We start from the raw sequence: 12,380 nt of genomic DNA, 5'->3' as shown, positions 1-12,380 counted from the left end.
CCTGAAGGATGGACCCCGTGGTACGGAGCCATGTTGGAGCAGTTCTTGAAGATCTGCTGCCTGTGGGCAGCCCCCGCAGGATCAGTTCGGGAAGGACGGCATCCCGTGGGAGGGACCCCACGGGGAGCAGGGGCAGAGAGTGACTGTGAAGGAGTGGCGGAGATGAAGCTTCATGGGCTGACCGCAGCCCCCAATTCCCCTGTGGCACTTGGGGGGTAGAGGGAAGGTAGATGTTGGATGGGAGGGGAATAAAGTGTTTTTGGATTGCCTTTAGTTCTTATTGCCCTTGTCTGTTGTCAGTAGGCAACAATTTAAATTAATATCCTTTATGCAGAGTTTCTTTTGCCTGTGATGGTAACTGGTGAGTGATCTCCCTGTTGCTGTCTCAGACCAGGAGCTGTTCTTCTCCCCTTTCCTTCTGAGGAGGGGAAGTGAGAGAGCAGCTGTGTGGTGCTTAGCTGCCCATCCTTGTTAAATCACCATACCTGAATCACGATTTTCAAAAGCAAGCAGCTGAACTTGGTTTGTATGGGGCACATTTTAAAGATACGTAGGAGGGTAAGGATGAAGATAGGAATGTAACTCTTCTAGGCATAGAAATATTTTGGAATACTGCACAAGCTGTCCTTGAAAAGCAGAGTTAATGGCCTTATTTTCAGAAGTGTTGAGTACCCACCTGCTGTCTAAATGCAGTATTTCTGAGAACTAAACCACTGAATTTGGTTCCTTAGATAAATAGGGACAAATTTGGACAAACATCAAGCTCTTTTAGAGGTGACTACCATTCAAAATATTTAAATAAGAATCTTAGTATAGTTTATGTTGCTTCATGTATTTTTAAAAAGCTCCTATTGGGCTTAATTGTGCTGGCTAGTGATTTTCCTCTTCTGGCCTTCTCTCAATTTTCTACAGTCTCTACCGCGTGATTTATATGTGCTGCTGTATTTTTGTAATTTATTAAGTATTCTTTTCTTATTACTGTGTGGATTCTTTCATCTGTACAGTGAATCTTTTAAAATTAGTAGCTTTCCTTGATTATTGTTTTGTAGCACTTGGAGAAATAATAGCGCTGTAACCTGTTCTTACTCATACTCTTCTGTTAAATTCACTCCAGCAATCATATTTTTAGCTTTGTGGAATTGTTTCTTTAAAAGCATGGTATTATAGACTTTATTTTCCTTGCACATAAAAATGCAACAGGATGATTGGTTTTAACTATTACAATTTTTAAGCTGAAGGAGGAATTAGTCTTTATCTCTCAAGGTAATATTTAATATAGATTTCCTAGCACATTGATGCAACCCTTTTCATCTAGGAAATTATCTTCCAGAATAGCACCAGTCTTTTAAGATACCCCTTTCATATTGTAGCCCTGCATGTTAATGCATTTTCCTCTGTGTATAAACTATAAATTAAGAACATAGGCTTCCTTTTCTTTTTCTGTTTTTATGGTCTGTAAAAAAGCCATTTGTACTCTATCTCATGATTTATCTGTTATCATACTGAGCATTCAAGATCATTTTCTTACTATTTTTCAACGAATCAGAGAAAAGTAATTCTATTTTTGATACAGTTTTTGCAAATGCAAGTAACGTGTTTTGGAAATCTCTGGTTTCTGCTTATGAAATGGATGCAGAATCTCTCTGTGGTTGTTCTGTAAAGCAACGTCTTTCTCATATTATATATTTTTCCATCATGCCTTTTATATTTTACGACAATGAGAAACAGCAGTTTATATCTAATAAATGTCAGACAGAAGATATGCCAGATTTTCAGTAGCAAGCTGCAGTGAAGTGCATAACCTAAAAGCTGTAATATAGTGTTTGGATTTCACAGACTGGCAAAGACTGTTAGATATGTCCTGATCCTTTTAGGGTAACATTTTTGTTGGAAATGAAATTCTTCAGGTACTCAACTTGGTCAGTAACCTCAGCCTCCACAGACTATGTATTTTAATTTATTTATGGTGCCTTTAGAATTAGGAAATTCAAGCTTTGAGAGCTCTCTCTTTCTGAAACAAAACCAGTACGGATAATAAATGTAGGTTATTTATAGATACAATAAGAATTCATATCCCCTCAAAAATCATGACCCTTTATAGCCAAGAAATGGTGCCATCTTCCAGTGCAGTAGAAATATTTGAAGCTCAGGAACATGTATATGTCATTGACTTCTCTCCATAGCAAAGCCTGATGCCATGGTTTACATATGGGAGCACAGTTGGTGTCGTACTCCACAGGCTGTTAAAGAATGGGGTTGGATTTCAGGGTTGCCAGAAGGATATCTGAGGCCTTTTTGAGGAACTGTCTGAACAGCACTGCTACTAGGGTAGCCCCTAGTTTTTTCACTTCGTTGTTGTTGTTTTGTTTTAAACTTGGACTTTTTTTTTCTTGGTTAGTGCTGTTTGGTATTATCACATCCCAACAGTTTTTATTCTTTGCAATAGACATTTTTAAAAGGCAACTTAAAAATAAAATCTGGCTGCAGTAAGGGAGATATTATCACACATTATTTTTATATTCTTGTTCAGAATTATTTTGTTGTTTTATTGCTTTTCACAACATTTTTAAATTTTAGGATTCATAACCCATTTTATAAATGATCATCAGAGGATATTAGTCTTACCCATGAAGGACAGATGATACACATTTTTACAGCTTATTAGGCTCATAGATTTACCCTGAACATATACACAGACTCTGCTTGAAATATTAGCCTCCTACACAGCTACATTCAAATTACTGGGTAGATGGTGCCACTGGGGTTCCTGTTTTGTACGCTGCAACTATTGAGATTCAGTGTGCCAGTGAGGATCCTAATGATAGCTAAGATTCCCAAAACTTTTGGTTTTCATGGCAACCATGCAGTCTGTTGTACAATAACTAGTGCTCTGTCACTTGTTTCAAGTTGAGCTTTGAAAACATTTGGCAGTTGAAAAGCATCGTTTCATGCCTTCTCTCGACAGAGCGTGATATTTTTGCCTGATACATTTTGTTAGCACACAAGTTATATCTCTTCCCATGAAATTAATTGGCAGGGGGCTTTCAATGTTATTAATGGCTATGTGATTAGCTTGCTGTTCTTGGCACTATGATAATGAGAGCTTCCTTCAGGGGAACACTCATCTGATCCTCAGCTTGCATGCTCTTCACCTCAGAGGCTTCAGATGAAGCTTATGAAGGTTATAGTCAGAGGTGGAAAAGTGTAATGTCAGCAAGAAAAATACTCATTAGCTGCAAATATTCAGTTAGATATCAAGTAGGCAGGGCTGAACACAGTCATTTACAGGGGATATTAGGAGAAGAAGAGGCCTTTCAGAAATACTTCTGTCAAAGGTCTGTTGTTGCCCCCTGTCGCTCTGGACTGCAGTCCCAGAATGGTGCTGGGGCGGGACATTTGATGCTGATGGCATAAAACTGAAGTCTGGGCTCCCTGTAATCCCACAAATAACGTTAATTTATACTGATCCATATCAAACACTGTGCTTTCATCTGCTACTCCAAATGACAATAAGGTCTGAGCTGCTGCCTGCTGAAAGTCACAAGAAGAACCTGAAAACTTTTGGTGGGTTCCAGGTCAGATCTATGATACCCATTTTTGCAACAGTATTTAGGACACAAGTCCAAAAAAAACCCACGGAAATACATGCCTAACTTTAACAACTAAATATGCAACATCTGAATAGGGATGCTGTCTGGAATCACTGTGGCTAAATGTTATGATACTGTTATTAATATGCATTAATTAGAAGCAGTCGTCAGCAGATGTGGCTATGCATTGGTAGTTGGTGGAGTGGTGTGTGTGGATCCTTAGGTTTTGTAAGTGGGGTGGGCTCTCCAATTGAATGGTGTTCTCATGCAGTAATTAAAGGAGCAGTTTGAGAAGGGTAACCTGTGTTTGAGTGGATCTCAGTATAGTGGAGATTTTTTTGAGATATGTGATGACAAAGGACTCAGATCTATTTCTGCTGTTTTTCTTTTTGCATGCACAACTGCAGCCAATTTATTCAACAGGCGACATCTGGTACATTTCTGTCTTTATGGTACCATAAAAATCTCTGAATGCTTACGGAGAAGTAGTCATTAGAACTCCTTTGATCTGGGTGAGGAACCAAAGAGCTTAAGACCAGAGAAAAGGAATTAGCTAATTAATTTAATCTGACCTTCTGTGTATCACATGTACATTGCACTTTACTCAAATATTCTTCTGTAAAGCCTGCATATTCAAATTAGACTGATGGGCTGTAATTTTCAGGGAACTGAATGGTGTACCATATACAGGAAGCAGATGATAGAAGCCTCCCTGGTATTTCTGGTAAGGGTGAGATTTGCTGTGGTAGTTACAGTAAATAAAGCATGTTCCACTCTCCCCTGCTTCTGAAAGCATACATCATTCAATAAAAAGGAAAGACAATTACCCCCACACACACCCAAAAAAAAAAAAAAAAGAAAAAGAAGAAAGAAAACAAATGAAACTAGGCATCAAGACAGTAACTTTTCCATACTCCCTTGTAGCAGATGTTCATTCCACCTGGTGTCGCAGCTCCAGTTGTGGCCAAGCACTGACCATCAGGGAAAAAAAAGTGAAGGGAAAAAGTCCTGGAATAACATTTCTCTGCTCTAGTGTCTGCACACTGGGATATACTCTTGGCCTTCTGCAAACTGTCCTGCCATGATATGGGTGTCCATGACTCAGTACCACCAATCATCAGCTCGAACAAGAAATTAGTTCTCAGTAAGAGCTCAGTTACTGCTCCACTGGTCCTTAAAGCAGACACGTTGCAGTGTAACTAACTCTTGTAGCTGCCCTTTTGCTTCCTGCACATGATCTGACCTACATATCGTCTTTTGTTTTGCTAAATATATGTGGTCTAAAGCTTTCAGCAAAATGAAGTAACCTGTTTGGAGACAAACTGCAATGTGAAAGAGTGCATTTGCCTTTTAGCAAACGTAATAGGCATCAAATCAATTATCTCAATAAAGACTACAGAGCATTTTACTCCACTGTCTGGGGAGCTCCAAGCTTCTGTTGTTGCACGCAACTTTTTGTTGTTTTCAGTGTGGTTGTTTATATAACAGAATAGAGCACTAATTAGGAGTTGTTTGGAATTAAAACACTCAGCCAGGCTGGTGTTTTGGGTGTCAAGTGCAATGAAGGAACAAGAGCCATTGGAGCAGGAAAACTAATTTTAATTTTCAGTGTCTAAGTTGAGCAATTAGGAAAGAATTAGATTGGCATGGCCATAACCAAGAAATGTCTATAGGTAACAAATGTCAAGTTTATCCCAGTAACGCTAATTTGAGCTAGTTTTCGTGTGTGCTTGTGCTCTTCCTAGCTCCTTCATCCGTAAGTTACAAAACATTGATGGGATGAAGAGGCACAGACTTTCGAAAACATGAGGATTCCTTCAGTCTGAAGATTTGGGAGTTCATGACAAGCTAGTCAAAGTACCTATGTGATTCAGGAGACCAGGTCCCATTCTCCAGTGTAGTACCTGATCACAGCTGCTGCTCTGGAAAATATACAGCCTTTATTGATGTGACAGAAGAAGTAGGGAGGGAGCCAGGAGGTGTGTAGGAGTTAAAAGGAGATTGGGGCAGAACCAGAAATAGATCTAGTTTCTAGACAGTATCATCTTTCAAGCTATAAGTTGCAGGATGGACTAAGGGGAGATCCAGATCCACTTTTCAGTCTGGGGTTTTAGACCTGCTACTGTCTGCTGCTGTCCCACATTCCTGTTTTACGTATTCTGAGTGCAGTGTGAATTAACAGGACAGGCAGTTACAGACTCTGAATGTGTCACTCTGTTTATACCCTTGCTTGTTATTTACATGATGTTTTGAACAGCTGCCTTGGGAAGAGGCTTTCATGTATGGAATCTCCCATAATACTGTCACTTGAAAGTTTGAAGAGCTGCTGCAAGTATTTTGACAAAACCTATCAACAGGGGAATGTTCAGTGCCATTCAATTCATCTTGCTGTCTCATCTAAGTTCAAAAGAGCGTCAGATATAGCTGTTTTACTGTGTTGAGGGGGCACTGTCCTGGGACGATGGGTAACTGGGAAGTAGATTAGAAGAAGCTATCTTGGGCAGAGAGACCACAAAATGGCGAAGTTCTTTATTCTTGGTGAAGTCAGGAGGGGTGTGGGGGGGGGGCATTAAAACTGCTACCTTGGGCTTCTGGACGGCAGACGTTGAAATGTTCAGGAACTGTTCAGGGAGAGTCCCTTGGGATGCAGTCCTGAAGGGCAGAGGGGTGGAGGAAGGCTGGATGCTCCTCAAGAAGGAAGCCTTCAAGGCACAGGAGCAGGGTGTCCCTGTGTGCAGCGAGATGAGTCGGCAGAGAGGAAGACCAGCATGGCTGAACAGGGAACTTTTGGCGAGTGTCTGGGAGAAAAAGTTTATGTCCGGTGGAAGAAGGGGCAGGCAGCTCGGGGAGAGTACAAGGAAGTTGCCAGCATATGCAGAGAGAAAATCAGGAAGGCTATAAAGCCCAGCAGGAGCTCAACCTGGCCACTGTGGTAAAAAAACAACAAAAAATATTTTTACAAATATATTTAATAGCTGTGTCTGCCCCAGAGCATATCACCTCAGCGAATGAACAGTTACATATACATATTTTTGGGAAGTTTCCAAGTTGGCAAGTTTGTTACACCTGCATCTATTTAGAGAAACTCAGCATGGTTTCCTTGCTGTTGCCTGGCTTTCTTGAAGAAATTCCAGCCTTCATCCCCTTTCCATTCCAAGTCATAATTGTGCCGTGCTCCTCATCCCAAATCTGTTCCAGTGTCATGATCGGCTTCAAACATGAGGTGAGCAGTGAAAAAGCTTGTAACTCAATAGCTTTATCTGATATTTTTATTATGTTTCAAAACTTCAAAATATCTTACCTAGTCCTACCCAGATATTTTCAGTTGGAAAGAAATTGATTTTACTAGGTGTTTGTATCTAGGTGGCCCAGTATCATTTAGAATAAGGCATGCTTTGTAAACATATGGTTTTTGCACATAAGTAAACTACAGAATGAAGCCCAAGGAAAATACTTATGGGTGAACTTGTCTGTGCAGTCGTAACCTTAGAATTTCATTAACTCACTCCTGAGTACACTGTCTAGCAGGGCTTCAAAACAAAATCATGTAGTATCTAACTTCTCCTTTGGAATACAAATTTAAACTTAATTACTAGCAGAACTAACAGAAATGTCTTAAAGTCAATATAGGGTAGCAGAGAAAAAAAATCTGCAGGATGTTTGTCTTAACTCATTAATTATTATTTTTTCATTAAAGAATATGTATCCACAGTACTCTAGAACTTCTGGAGAGTTTATGATCAAGCAATGTCCATTTATTTTAAAATGTCAAGATCAGTTTAACCTCAAGATGGTGCTAGATGGTTAAGTTGGCTGTCACAACAACTCTTGTTTGTCGTTTAAATTTTTACAGAATGAAAAATCATCAATAATGTGTAATTGGTTAATCACCAATAAGGAAGGATAAAGGACTCCTATGGATTAATATGTTTATCGAGTGGAGCAGGACATGAATTGATTTGAAAAGACACTGATAATATCAGTGTCTCAGAGTAAAATAGTGCTTGGGAAGAAGCAGAGTACATATAAAAGTCGTTGGAACAACAGTGATAGGAGATGTATAACGTGCAGTGTGACAGTTTACCAAGTCATGAGAACCAGACAGCAGCTTGGGAATAATAGGATTGTACTTCTGGCAAGTTAAAGTAATTGAAATGTATCAGATAATTGGTAAATACTTAAAGTTCTTGAAGATTTTAAAGAACTATTAGCTCTTTCATTCAAAATAAATAACATTTAGAAGTACACTATTCCAAACCAAGCAGTTCTTGTGCAAGAAGAGGGTTATCCAGTTTTTAAGCTGTAACAGTGCTATGAAAGTGGTAAATGCAAACACAGAGGGCTTAATAGAATGTATCCATATACCCATTCATGGATCAACAGGAAAATGAGCTGCACCACGATGTTTGTACCATTATTCTAACAACTTTCTTAGCACAAGCAGCTGTATGGATGGTGCTGTTACAGCAGAATAGAAAACTCAGACTGCTGTTGTGGGTTTTCCCTTCAGTTGTGGCACCAGGTCTGATTTTCTAGTACAGCCAAACTGTGACCAGATGACCGGAAATTCATATTACAACTTTGTTTTTGTTGTGAAACAGTTAAGGGAAAGATTGTCAAAGGAGTTTCTGACCGTGTTGTTGCTGATTATTAGGATCATAATAATAAAAAAGTGTTAAGTTTGTTTAAACTACTCATAATAAAATAAATGTGGTGGTCATTGAAATGGACCTATGGACCTACTCACTCAGGGAAGAAAAAAAACATTTCCCAACATGAGATATGAGTCTGTTTGAAGATCCTGGATTCTGGGCAAGTCTGCTGTGATCAGTGGGTGTTGGAAAGCAGCAAGTCTCTCTTCCTCACTCAGTTATTTTTGTTGTTGTTTCCTTTTCTTTTGTCATTTTTAATGCTTGCTATTTTGGCAACAAGATTTAATCTTTTAGAAAAGCTGCAAAATGGAAACAATTTATGTGTCAAGTCAATTTATTTTGCACCAGAAAGGCCTTAAAAAAGATGTTTGTTTAATGAATAACCTAATAAATGAATCAGCAAAATAATATGGGAGCTTGGGGATGTGCACTGACAGCTGGCTTTTAATTTCATTTTATTTTTAATTTTGAAATTTTTATTTTGACAGACATTTATCTTGATATCTTCCAATGTTTTTGTGATTGTTTAATGCAAGCAATTACTAATGAAGAGACTGAATCAGCCAAGACAATGTTACGGAAATCTGAAAAACTCTGGCATTGAAAAGGGCTGCTTGATCTCCTGAAATCCTTGGAAATTTGCCACTATGCCTTTGTATTTAAAAAAGACGACTTTGCTGTCCTTCTCATTTGTAAACCTGGAATGACATAAATCAACACACTGCTGTGTGTACTGCTCAAAGGCTTAATTTCCTTAGTGTTTACGTAATGCATTTCTTGGAGAGAAAGAGTCAGCTAAGTAGAGTGGTTTGGCTTTCTTTAAAAAGTGGGGAAATAGAAACTAGACTGTGTCCTACCCACAGATTTCCATCAGTTACAGATAAAAGTATAAATAGCCTAGGAGACAGTGTCCTCTTAAATGATGATCCGAAGGGTAGTGGGGCTTTTCAAGAAGATTTTTCTTGGTCTGGGCAGTTATAAAGAAACTGAAAGTTGATTTAAGGTTTTATTATAGGGGAATGTAATTCTACATCCCTCATATTCAGTTTTTAATCAGGGCAAATGTTTTATGTATAATTTTAGAAAGCTGTTCAGAAGGAAATATCACACTGGCCATCCCAGCTATCCAAAAATCTATTTCAAAATATATTTCAAAAGGAAAATAAATGACATTTTATAGAACAGTGGGGAAATCAACATACCATGATTTTTTTTCAGTAAATTCCAGTGTGACATTCCGGCTGACAGGAGAGACCTGGTAATAAAATTTATGCTTACATGTTTCAGGATTAATCAAGGGGAGAGCTAGGGTAAGAGTATTTAGCTAAAAGTCATTTTAAGTCACAGGTACATAAAGATAGATGATTAATTATGTTGTCCACTTTGGGCAATGACTGTGCAGGACAAATTACATTTGAACTTGTCCACACAAGAGTTTAAAAAAAAAAAAAAGCATTGAGTGGCAGTTAAAAAAAAATAAAAATTTTCTTCATCAAATCATGGTGTATTAATACAGGGAAAGGTTCCCTTTAGCTTCATGGAGGAATTTAGTATAAAGTGGTTTATAGGTATTGATCCTGACACAGGAGTCTTCCAGCAACAGTCTCAGAAGTCATCTCGCTGAGGTGTAGAGGCTGGATGTTTGCACTGACCTCTGCCACACAAAGATCATAGTCAGCATCTGGATCTCCATATGGAGGATAAAACTTCTTGCATTAAAAAAGAAAAGATTTCCAGCAACTATTTTGGCAGGGACAATCATAAAGATAGTCTTTGAGCATCTTATTACACTGTTAATATATTCCCATCGGGAAGTTAAACTAATTAACTTCTCTCTTATGCATACCTTGGTGATATTTTTACATTTCCCAGGGCACGCAACCGATCACAAGAGAAGGAAAGTGTCACCTTCCGATAGATACTCCATGCAGGCACTGGAGGGCATTTTTAAAGCAAAATGTTTTGTGTGCTGTTAAGTTTCTTGTTGAGGTAGAACAAGAAATTATGGTCTTTCCCGACATCATTGCTTCAAGTTGGTGGGCATCTATTCTCCTGTTTTCTAACTTTTTTGTTGTGCTCTTGATACGATCATTGCCTATTCTACTTGTGTTCTGTAATTGTCAGGGGAAAAAAAAAAAAAAAAAAGGAATGATTTCAGCGTTGAAAGATACAGAGCTACTGGAGAGAGTCCAGCAAAGGACCCTTGAGATGATTAAGGGATGGGAGCATCTATCAGATGAGGAAAGGCTGAGAGAGCTGGGGCTGTTCAGCCAGGAGAAGAGAAGGCTCAGGGGGGAGCCAGGCTCTGCTCAGCAGTGCCCACGGCCAGGCCCAGAGGCAGTGGGCAAAAACCAGAGCACAGGAAGCTCCCTCTGAGCACCAGGAGGCACTTCTGTGCTGTGCGGGTATCGGAGCCCTGGCCCAGGTTGCCCACAGAGGCTGTGGAGTCTCCTCCTTGGAGATCTCCCAAAGCCGCCTGGACACGGGCCTGGGCCCCCTGCTCGGGGTGGCCCTGCTGGGGCAGGGGGAGCAGATGGGCCCGGGGGGGCCTCTGGCCTCAGCCATGCTGTGATGCTGTAAGATTGCTGTTCAGTGTTTTGACGTCATCTGTGGCTGTTGTGTAACTGCAGGAGCAAAAGTCCTGGAGCTATTTGGATCTATTTAGTCTTGAACTAAACCTACTAACCTGGTTGTCTTCTTTTTTTTTTTAAGGTTCCATTTCTTCAATCTACTTTGGAAATGAGGCCTTTGGAACATCCTTTGGAACAAAACATGTTTCAGCAATGATCATTGGTAAAGGGGAGCAGAACATAATTTAGGTGAGTAATGAAGGACATAACACAATGCCAGTGTCTGTGTGCAAACTCCAGCTGGTGGCAACGTCTGTTACTTATAGCATTCTTCCTACTGCAAGGGAGTGTATTCATTTAAAAGTATTGTTGTCAATGTATTTTGGAAACCAACAGTAATACAGAAAGACAAGGACTATTGTCTGCATCTGCATAATACTTCTATATGAGATATTTTTAGTGATTTGGAATCTAGAATGGCTTTTCTGTCAGTCAAGGTCATTTTTTGGGGGGTGAGGGTGGAGGGGATTGTCTGATGCACACAGCAAAGCTCTACTGTATTAAATGCAATTCAGCATAATATCCCTAATTTAAGACGTAGACAATTATGACGGATTAACCAGAGATAATAGCTGTGAACCTTATTCTTTATTATCTGGATCAGCAATGTTGGAAGAATAAATGGAAGACATAAATGAAATAATCTGTTGCCGGGCAGTTGAAGAACACACTAAATCACCTGGCTAACCATGAATGAAGATTATGTTTTTCAACTGACAGAAAAAATCATGGTTAAGGTCACTGTAGATTTATTACCCCAAGAAACATTATTAAAAAATGGGTTGTCTTTATAATACAATTAACTAAAGGAAGCCTCAATCTTCAGCTAATTCTTTGTTGCAGGCACAAAAATTTGTACCGGGATTCATTAGATGACAATGTCATCTGATCAAATTGATGGAAATCTATTGAACTGCATGAACTATATGTTTTCAAAAGCACAAATAACAGGGAAGATGTTGCCAGCACTTCCTTGTCTGACTTTTAGAAAATTCCACAGTTTTATAGCTTTATATTCCAAGGGCAGGATGAGCACAGGTGCTGTTGTTTCTTTTCCCCCAAAGGAAATTTTGTGAGGAAAAGGAATTATGGATGATTTAAGTATGATGTTGCACTTTCTATGTTAAAATTTCTAGAATATTAAATGGATATTAAGTACAATAACTTTTCACATGTTTCATAAAAAAATAGAAACGTATTCTGAAAAACATTTAAACCATATTGAAATGATTATCATTTAAAATATGCCTTCATGAAAATCTGTATTTAAAACAAATTTCAATTCCTGTGAGGATATGACTCATGCTGAAAAAACTTGGATGAAAAAATGCTACAAGTCCTACTCAAGACTATTTGTCCCCTTAAACATTATCTTCCTGTGGGAGGCCAGTTTGGAAAACTTAGGCCCATATTTATGCCGTGTAACTTCAGCAGTTTCCTGAATGTGATGGACAAGGAGGCTTTTTGCTGAGATGGCCAATGTGGAAAGATGGACAGCTCCAGGGAGC

The 12,380-nt window shown here is 39.1% G+C and overlaps 1 long non-coding RNA gene across 1 annotated transcript; it reads left to right on the top strand.

Moving 5' to 3' along the window:
* Positions 1–367: 367 nt before the first annotated feature.
* Positions 368–11,978, top strand: LOC121078491. The gene is made up of 3 exons (XR_005824606.1): positions 368–774; positions 10,955–11,061; positions 11,716–11,978. It is a non-coding gene; the product is annotated as an uncharacterized LOC121078491 (long non-coding RNA).
* Positions 11,979–12,380: the final 402 nt, after the last annotated feature.

The sequence above is a fragment of the Cygnus olor genome, chromosome 15, assembly GCF_009769625.2.
Source record: "Cygnus olor isolate bCygOlo1 chromosome 15, bCygOlo1.pri.v2, whole genome shotgun sequence".
Lineage (NCBI taxonomy): Eukaryota > Metazoa > Chordata > Aves > Anseriformes > Anatidae > Cygnus > Cygnus olor.
This window is presented reverse-complemented; position numbering and strand designations above follow the sequence as displayed.